Below are 9,530 nucleotides of genomic sequence, written 5' to 3'. Positions count from 1 at the left end.
TGCCTCCAGAGTCAGTTCAGGCCGCGCCGGCAGCACCGTCCTCGCTCTGCTGAGCGCAGCTGCCCGCCGTGGTTTCCCCGGCACCCCAGCAAGGGGAAAGCTCCCTCCCCTGTCCCCGCCAACCGTGGGGCTGGAGGAGCGTTCCTCCCAGAGCTGGCCGGATGCTCGGCCCTGGCTCCGAGCGACACCGGCGGCAGCTGCTCCGCTCTTTGCTTCCAGGTCTCTTTGCCTGTGTGGGCTGCGTGCCCAGACGTACGCGTCGCAGGGAGAGAAGCAGGGTGCCGAGCCCTGTCCCTGCCTGCGCCGTGACTTCGCTGCTGCGGCGCCTGCAAGACCGGGAGGTGAGTCGGGGACGTCCGGCTGCCAACCATCCTCCCTCGCCCTCCCGGCCTGGTGCCACGGTCCCGTCGGGATGGGTGGCAGCGGGCAAAGCGAGCGTGCCCGATCCTTGTCCCCAGGGTGACCGAGCGCAGGCGTACCGTGAGCTGGAGGGCGCCCTGTGGGAAGATGACAGCCGCCCGCTGTGCGGAGTGGTGAACCGGCTGCTGGCAGAGGTGTCCCAGGACCTGACGGCAGCCCAGGTGAGGGGTCACTCCCGATGGCAAAGGGAGCCGCTGCCCACACTGGCATTCTGCTGGCGGACGGCGATGGCTCAGCCCTTCCCAGGGCCTCGGGCGATCTCCTGTGCCGCGTGTCACCAGAGCCTCTTTTGCAGGGCGTGACCGGCCACGTGAAGACAGCTGCCAGCAATGTCCTGGTGGCTCTGGCTCGGACGCACTTCACCCTGGTGATGGCCGAGCTCCAGAGCCACCTGAAGGCCACGGGGGACGCGTCCAAGGAGTTTGTGCTCCTCACCCTGAGCCGACTCTTCAGCACCTCTGGTAGAGCGCCCTCAGCCCCCCGACATCTCCGACAACCGGGACAGGAGCCTCTCCCCTCCGCGCGCGATCTGCGTTGAGCTGGGGGATGCGGGGCTGCAGCCCCTCCTCCCTCACTGCCCAGACTCTGACTGCGGCCTCTCCTTCCTCTCTGCAGCTCCACAGTGCGTCCCCTTCGTGCGGCTGATGCTGGCTGGCCTGCGCAGTGTGGTGGGCCAGGTGAGGAGCGGCCGGACCCTGCGCCTCGCTTGTGCTGGTGAGTGCTGGCTCCAGAGCAGGGGGCCTCAGGACAGCCCTTGCACCTCGCCCTGCTGCAGGCTCTCACAGGCTGCCTTTTCTCTCACTCTCTTTAAACATAGAAAATAACAATTACTATTCATATATGTTTCTTTAATTTTGTTTTCTCAGTTGTGAAACAGTGGCTGGACAGAGTGAAGATTCACTTGTCCTCTCGATCCCAATGCCCCTGGCCTGCCATGGAGAAAGAGCAGATCTATGAGAACCTTCAGGAGCTGCTCTTCTCTGTGCTGAGGAACTGGCAGGACTGCCAGGAGGAGAAGGTGAGCCTTGCTGCGCTCCCAGCCCAGGGTGGCAGCAGGGCACCCATGTGGCAGCTCTGTCTGTGCCCAGTGGGCTGGCAGCTGAGCAGTGATGGGAGGGAGTGGGCTGGCTCTGCAAAGGGCCCCGAAGTGGCTCTGTGGCAGGGAGCAGCTGCATGTCACAGCACTGTGGCAGGAAGAGCTGGGGATGAGGGTCTGGGGAAAACCTGCCTGCCCTCCAGAGCGAGCCCATCCCCTGCTGGGCGTGGGGGTGTGGGGAAGGGGAAGGGAAAGAGAAAGCCTTCTCTGTAGGAAGGGCAGACCTTTGGTCTTTGATGCCGGGCCTCTGCCATCCCTCTCCAGGACAAACAGGCCGTCCTCGGGGCCGTGGCTGCCATGCTGGATGTTCTCCTGCAAGAGGAGCTGCACCAAGAGCACGTCTGGGAGCAGCTCCTCTGGCTTGTGCACCCGTGTCAGGAGATCCAAGACACCTGCAGGGTGGCCAAGGTGAGACGCTGTGCAGGGCTCAGGGTGGACGTGGGGCCAGTGCAAGTGCCACGAGGGGTCGGGGGGTGCAGGGAGGAGGTGGGGAGCCCTTGGAGAAAGGAGGAATGGGTGCCTGAGAGCCTGAGGAGCTCTGTGCTAGCAACTGGGGGGACCACATCCAGTTGCATCTGATGGGGGAGAAGAGGGCTGCTGGGTGGGAAATGCCTGCAAATGATGCTCAAGCATGGCTCGATTGAGAGCAGAGAGACTCTCGGTGCTGCTGGGAGGTGGGGGATAAAAAGCCTGTGCAGGAGCTTCTCCCTGCAGAGAAACAATTGGGAAAGAGGTTTTCCACTCCCAAGTGGCTAGATGTGGCTTCATCCCTTTCTTCCTCTCCTTGTCTCTTGCAGAGCCTCACTGTCTTCCTGGAGGCCTTAGAGGGCACTGAGTCTGTCATCCAGAACGACAAGTTTCTGGACGTCATGAGTGCCGTGTTCTACCAGGTAAGGGGAGCCTATCCCTGTGCCCACAGCAGTTTCCCTCTTACCTAAGTCTGAGGAGGACTGCAAAGGTCTGAGCCCCTGACTAATGCAGCTGAGCCTTGGCTCCTGCATGCTCACGGCTGTTCCAGAGCCGTGCCTGTCCCCCCAGGGATGCTGTGAGGCAGGCTGGGTTTGGTCTGCCTGTTCTCTTCCTGAGAATGCCCAGGGAGATGAGAGCAGGCAGCACAGTGTCTTTTCCGTCCTCAGTGCTGATGTGATTTTCTCATATGGACTTTGTTCCCACAGCTCTATGACAACACCAAGCAGCACAGCGAGGCTGATCGAGCGGAGCTGACCCACTGCATCATGCTGCAGGGTAAGGAGAGGAGCTTTGGCAATGCTTGCAGTGCCCTTGCCAAAAGGGCCTCTCTCACAAACCTCGGGAATGGGCGTGAGTTTCTTGCTAACATAGCGTGGGATTTCCTCCCTGCAGCCCGGATCTGCCCAGAGGAAATGGTCCTGTTTCTGCAGTCACAGCTGGGCGAGGACTGGGAGGCTGGACGCGTGGCAGCACTGGGTCTGCTCGGTGCTCTGGCTCGCTCTGATGGTCAGTACCACAGGCTGGGACTTCCAGGGATCCCCTCTGCCATCGGGGTTGTGGCTCCGCTCATGCTTCTGTGCATCTCTTGCAGAGCCCGTGATGATGGAGAAGCTGCCCCAGGTGGTTGAGGCTGTGCAGTGTCTGTGCAGCGACCTCAGGATCCGGGTGAGCTGCTTTGGGAATAGAAAGTGTTGTTGGGGTGGTGATGCTGCTGCCAACACGGGCAGGGCTGGGGTGACTAGAGAGGTGCTGGGGCATTGACCACACGGTCGCGATGGCTCCTGTGGGAGAGCAGGCAGAGTGGAGCGGGCAGGTCCCTGTGCTGTGCTTGGAAAGTGCACAGCCTGGTGCTAAGGCCTGGCCCTCACCTCAGGAGCCAAGGCTCCTCCTCTGCTCCTGTTGTCTCTGCTCGTGCCCAAAGGGCTGCCCCGATGAGCAGGTGGCTTCCCTTTGCCTTCTGACCAGAAAAATCACACCCTCAATTGACCCCTGGCAGGTGAGGACGGCAGTTCTGCACTTCATCAAGGACCTGCTCAGTTCGAACACCCGGAGCTGCTCAGCCTGGGATGTGGTGGGGCACATCTTCACTGAGTTCAGCCGCACCGCTGGAAGAAGGGTAAGGACAGTGGGCAGCATCTTCTTTGGGAAGACCTGTGCTGCTCAGAGGGTGGCACAGAAGCACCGCTGGGGCCGCACCTGAGCCTCCTGAGAGGCTCCTGAGAACTGAGGTAACCGGGTTTCAACACCGTTGTTGTGCAGGCAGCTGGAGACCTTTCTGCCCGGGAAGCCCAGGAGGAAGGAGCTCTGCAGGAGCTGTGCATGGACATCCTGGGGTCTCTGGACGTCTCTGCGACAGGGATGTCCAAAGTAAGTCACATCTGCCCTGCTGCTGCTCCTTGCCTTTGCACCACCTGTTCCTCATCCCACCACCCCAGGTCTCTCCTCCAGCGTGCTCTGAAGCACGCAAGACTCAGGGAAATTCGCAGAGTCCTCTTCGTCTCTGAGCGGAGGCAGGAATGCTGACACGCTCAACTGCCTCGTTCCCGACAGCTCCTGTGGCCACGGCTGCTGCTGTTCGTGGTGCCAGCCCAGCACACCGGCATGCTGATCCCGGTCTCGCGCTGTGTCCGAGCCCTGGCCGAGAGAGAGGATCTGACAGGACGGCGAGTAGAGGAGCTGGATCCCCATTTCCTCAGCTCCATGTTTCAAGGTAGGAGCAGAAACTCTGCCAGTGAGCTCTGCTGACCTGTGCTACCACCCAGAAGGGACAGCGGAGCTGCGCGTGGCTGGGCACGGAGCGTCTTGGAGTCTGACTCAGCACTTTTTTCTCCTCACAGGCCCACGACTGACTCCCCAGACACTGCTGGCGCGCCTGCTGGTGAGTAGATGCTCCAGAGCCCAGTGCCACCAGCCCCCGGGAGGAAGCAGCACGGCCACGGGCAGAGCTGTTGGCTGCTTCCATCCTGGGGGGAAGCCGCTGCTCTTGCTGCAGAAGTGACCCTGCTTCTCCTTGCTCTCGCTCAGGTGCTGGCAGGGAGCCCTGTTGCAGGCAGCGAACTCCAGGCCGCTGCCTTACAGCTGATGCAAAACCTCCACAGCAGGTTCCACAGAGCTGTGGGGGCCATGTGGGCCGCTGAGATCCCCCTGCTGCTGCAGTGTCTCCAAGGTAAAGTGCTGGTGGGGAGGGAGAGGCGGAGGCAGGGAAGGGCGGGAGTGAAAATGCAGCTCTCTCTGCAGGGTGGCAGAGGGGAAGCATTGCCTGCAGCCCAGTGCTTGCTCTGCTGCTGTTCCCATTCCAGGGAGACAGCGCTGAGGCCCGGGGATCTTTCCCCGCGGGGATCTGCCCCTTCCAGGACACGGATGGGCCCTTCACGTCCCCTCAGTTAGTTCTGTGTTCCTGCGGGGACAGTGTTTGTGGGGAGGGACAGGTCATGGTGGAGGGGGTGCGGGTCCCAGCTTGGCAGTGTCAAGTGCCCAGGCCAAGCCAGGTTTGCAGCAGCTCTTCTTCTGTGCCTTGATCCCAAGTAAGGGTCTTTTTCTTCCTGTTGCTGTGCAGGGAAAGATGAGAGCTTCCTGGACACTGCAGGGTGGGAGTGCCGTCTGCTGAAGGTACAGCACTGCTGGGTGCAGAGAAGTGCTTGCCTGCCCCAAGTAGCCCCGCTCCCATATGAGCCACCACGGGACAGGAACAGCCTCTCCAGTGCTGCTGAGGAGCCTTTGAGGCGCTGCCTCTTCCACTCTGCCCCAAGCCCAAGGGGGGTCTTAGGAGAAGAGTGGCAGAAGGCTTAAATGGAGGGAATGCTGGGGAGCTGGGAGAGGAACTGTTCTTCCAGACACCTCTCCCCAGAGGGCTGCAGCAATTGGGAGTGAGGGAAGAGGCAAAGGGCAAGGGAACATCGTCTTCTCCTGTTCTCCAACAGTTCCTCGGGGCGTCAATGGACACCATACGGGATGAGGCCTGGATCGAGGCCCTGAGCTGTGAGCTGAGCCGGTGGCTGAGCAGCTCTGCCAGCAGCTCTGCAGAAAAGGTGAGTTCCCCCCGGCTCCACCCAGCGGTGCAGCTGCAGGTGTCCAACTGGGGCTGGGGCTGTGGCTGGTGCTCTGCCCACGCGGGATGCTGGTGCTGCTTCCCCAGTCTGTGCCCCCAGAGGGCCTTTCCCTGCAAGCTGCCCAGGGATGGATAAAGCTCGGCCCTGCAGCTGCTCTCAGCGACTCCCAGGGAGCGTGGGTCCTTCCACCTGGCCCTCCCCCAACAGGTTAAGCTGCTGCCACATCTCACCTTCTTCCTTCCCTTCCCCTGCAGTCTTTCCTGTACAAGGCTCTGGGCACAGTGCTGGGAGCCTGTAAGGGAGTCCTCCACGTCCAGGAGAAGCTGCTGCAGCACCTGGAGGAAGCAAACGCGGAGGACCCATGTGAGGCCCAGGTGAGCCCTGCTCTCCTCCAGCTCCTGCGAGCATCCCCGCTCCGTCCCTGGGGCAGAGGGCTTCTCCTGGCCCTGCTCCGCGCCTTTCCATCTCCTCCCTGCTGCCCTTTTCCTCAGGAGAGGATCTGTAGATTCAGGCCTGTGCCAACTGCCCCTTGTTCCTTTGTGCAGGGAATGGTCTCTCTTCTCAGCCACGCGGCTGAGAGTAACTTCCAAGCAGTCCTGGCCACGCTCACCACGTTTGCGTCCAGGCTGTGCAAAGGCCGCAACGCGAGGATTTCCAGGCACAAGAAGGTAAAGCGTTACGGGTTTCCATCTTGGCATTCTTCTGCCTTATTTTCTGCCCTGGAGCCCAGGTGCATCGCGGGGCACTGGGGGCCGTTGAGCGAGTGTCTCAAGGCATTTCTTCCCACACAGATGGAGCTGGACAGCACGAGAGCTCAGGCCACACGCAGCGCTCTCGTGCTCGCCCACGGCAGCTTGGCACTGCGTGCCTCCAAGGAACAGCTGCTCGCCCACCTGGAGGGAGACATCGTGGGCAACATCCTGATGCTCTACAGCTGCAGCTGCCGGGTGAGAGCTCAAAGCGTGCCAGGGTGTCTGAGCGCCCAGCTGTAGCCCCTCCACAAGGGGGGATGCTGAGAGGGGCCTTCCCTTTCCAAAGGTGCCTCGGGGAATGGTTTGTGCCCAGATGAAGACCCAAGCCCTTCCCTTAGCGTTGCCCCCACGTGTCCCCCTTGCAGCCCTTGTCCCATCCCACAGTTCAAAGAATGTTCTTCTCTCTTGGGCCTCAGGACCTGCAGAACAACCTCGCACTGGTGCAGAGCATCACCGACTTCAGCTCTGCCTTCCAAGCAGTCGTGGGTGATTCTACATCCTTTAACCCCTCCTTAAAGGGAAAGCTTCTGGAGATCTTGATGGTGAGTGCCTAGAGGCAGGGCTGCCTGCAGAGTTCTGGGCTGCGCCATGAGGCCTGCTTCCCTGGGGGCATACAGGTCTCCATCAGCCACACGTCTCCAGCTGTTGGGGACTTTGGGTGCTGGATGCAGCTGCTGGGCAGCGGGCTAGGTGCACCAGCTGTCGAGCTGCTGCATCCTGCAGTGCTTCCATGGGAAACATGGGAGTGATGGGGCTGGTGTGTGGCAGTTGTGCCTGTCTTGGGGCTGGGTGGAAAAGCTCTCATGTGACCCCTGCCCAACTTGACAGTGTCTCTCTGGGACTTGCAGGACCTGCTGAAGAAATACTACTCGGGCATTCCTGTCTCCCCAGTGCCCCTCAAGGTGGTCCTGGCCCTGGAGCAGTTGAGGTAAGGTCCCCATTTTGGGTAGCTCCTGAAGGTCTGGAGGAGGTAGGGGGCGAGGAGCCGCATCTATAGGAGTGAAGACTGGGCTGTTGCGCCCAGCAAAACTGAGGTTCTGGGCAGGGAGAAAGGCCCTGGTGCTCCTGTCCCCTGGCAGGGAAGAGAAGGGAGAGTTGGGGTCTCCTTCCCTTCAGAGAGGGAGCTGGTTCACTGCTGCCGGGGAGGAGGTGGGCGCTGCTGAACTGAAGACAGTGCTCAGCAGCAGGAGCTGGGGGTATTGGCTTGGTAGCTGTCGATTAGGAGAAAGTCAGATGTTGTCTGAACCAGGCTGGAGAGCACTGCTAAAGGCCCTTTCCGATTTCTCTTTCTTTCTTCCTCCTCTCAGCAAGCTGAAGCCCACTTTCGAAAGCAAGGACATGCGGGAGATGTTGGTCCTGTGCTGCAAGAACATCGTGACGCACCCTTCAGCAGAGATGATGCTGAAGATCAGGAAGTCACAGCACGCAGCGCAGTACCTGCAGGTAACCTGCCGTAACTTTCCCGGCCACCTCTCGGTCAAACCCGACCTCAGCACACACAACCTATGCTCTGGCAACAGCCGTGATGCTAAACCTCACTGCCCTCTTCTGCTTTCAGCTTCAGCAAACGTCCCTGAAAGCTCTGGGCCGGCTCATGGCAGTTCTGCTCCAGACAGAGCCCAGCGGCGGCTTCTTTCAGAACATAGTGCATGTGAGTATGTGTGGGGCAAGGGAGAAAGCATGGTGCCTGTCGGCAGTGGGGGCAGATCTGGGGACTGAGAGGGTGATCAGAGGGGAGCAATCTCCTGCTGACGTGCCAGCTCACTGCGAGCTCAGAAATGGGCAGAGCAATGGGCCCTGCAGGGGAAAGGCAGGAGCCAGCCCCTGGCAGGCCACAGCCGAGGAAAAGCTCCCGGGTTGGCAGGCAGGATGACTGCAGAGAGCGGGGGCAGCAGTGCCGGTGCTCAGTGAGGCTGGAGGCCACGTGGAGCCACAGGGCAGCCTTGGGGGAAAGTGCTGGAGAAGGAGGGACAGGGAGAGGGGCGGCAGGAGGGAAAGCAAAGACGTCCTCAGTGAGACAGATGCTCTACCCCAGGTCCTGCAGAAATGCATGGTTTCAGAGAACGTGTGGGAGCGCAAGAGGGCCCTGCAGACCTGCTCCCAGCTTCTGGCTGTTTGCGAAGAGCTTCGAGTGAGTAAAGAGCCCCACCGCATGCCCCCTGCTCCCTCCCCAGAGCCCCTGAGCTGGAAGGCGAGCTCCGCCCAGCTGTGCATGCTGTGCCACGGCGTGAGGAAGGCACAGGCGGAGAAGCCAGGGAGAGCCGGGGCTGCCTACAGCTTTCTTCCTGCCTCTCACCCCTGCAGAGAGCAGATGCCTGCGAGCACTTTGGCTCCCTGGTGGGATTGCTGGCACCTCTGACGTGCGACCCCATGCCCGCATCCCGCCAGTTGGCTGCCTCCTGTCTGAGCTCCCTTCTCCGAATCCAAGGTGAGCAGAGCAGGTTGCACCAGCCCTCTGCCCTCCTCCGTAGCACTGCCAGACCCCATGGGCTGGGCCCTGTTTACAGGAGGGAGAGGCACCGTGCACAGCTCTCTTCTCGTCCCCACCCTGTCCTCTGTCTCTCCCCTGTGGAGAGCGGTTCCATTTCCAGAAGCATGACTTCCCTTTTCTCCCTGGGCTCTTTCCAGCCAAAGCAGCCAACAGGGAGCCAAGAGACATCGGGAGCCTGTCTGAGGGACTGCATGCCTGCAGCACTGTCTCTCAGCTCCAGACCACGTCCAAAATGGCCATGGTAAGTGGACCCAGAAAGGGGTGGTGGGATCTCTGTGCGGAGGCTTCTGCACGACTCTGTGCTGCTCCCAGCCTTTCACACCGTTTCCAAAATGAGCTGTCACCCTGAGACCGCTGTTCTCAGCAAGCAGCAGGAGGCTCTGAGCTATGGCTGGCCTTCAGGCACGCAGTGCAAGGGGCTGACTCCATGATGTGTGTGTGTGTGTGTGTGTGTGTGTGTGTGCACTTGCGTGCATGTGTGACTGTGGCTGCTGGGAGGTAGGCTTTGCATGTCAGCAGACACCATGGGTGCAGAAGCTGAGCGAAGGCTCAGCCGCCTTCCGTGTAAATAGCAGGGTACGGACAGCAGGAGCGTTGTGAATGGCCGGCAAGCCACTGAGCTAAGAATGCCCACCAGCCTGCTTTGTGCTCTGAAGAGCTGCGCAGAGCAGTGATGGGATCTCTCCTGCTTCTCATCTCTCTGCAGATCGTGTGCAGAAACTTCCCCGTCGAACGCACCGTCGACTTCATGA

General features: G+C 60.8%; 1 long non-coding RNA gene across 1 annotated transcript; it reads left to right on the top strand.

The window, feature by feature from the left end:
* Window positions 1-6,766: 6,766 nt before the first annotated feature.
* On the top strand, window positions 6,767-7,724 carry LOC149912382 (uncharacterized). The gene is made up of 3 exons (XR_016462125.1): window positions 6,767-6,829; window positions 7,136-7,215; window positions 7,595-7,724. It is a non-coding gene; the product is annotated as an uncharacterized LOC149912382 (long non-coding RNA).
* Window positions 7,725-9,530: the final 1,806 nt, after the last annotated feature.

This window comes from Phasianus colchicus, chromosome Z, assembly GCF_987193195.1.
Source record: "Phasianus colchicus chromosome Z, bPhaCol1.hap1.1, whole genome shotgun sequence".
Classification (NCBI taxonomy): Eukaryota; Metazoa; Chordata; class Aves; order Galliformes; family Phasianidae; genus Phasianus; species Phasianus colchicus.
Note: the sequence above shows the minus strand (reverse complement) of the source record. Positions and strands in the feature narration are given on the sequence as shown.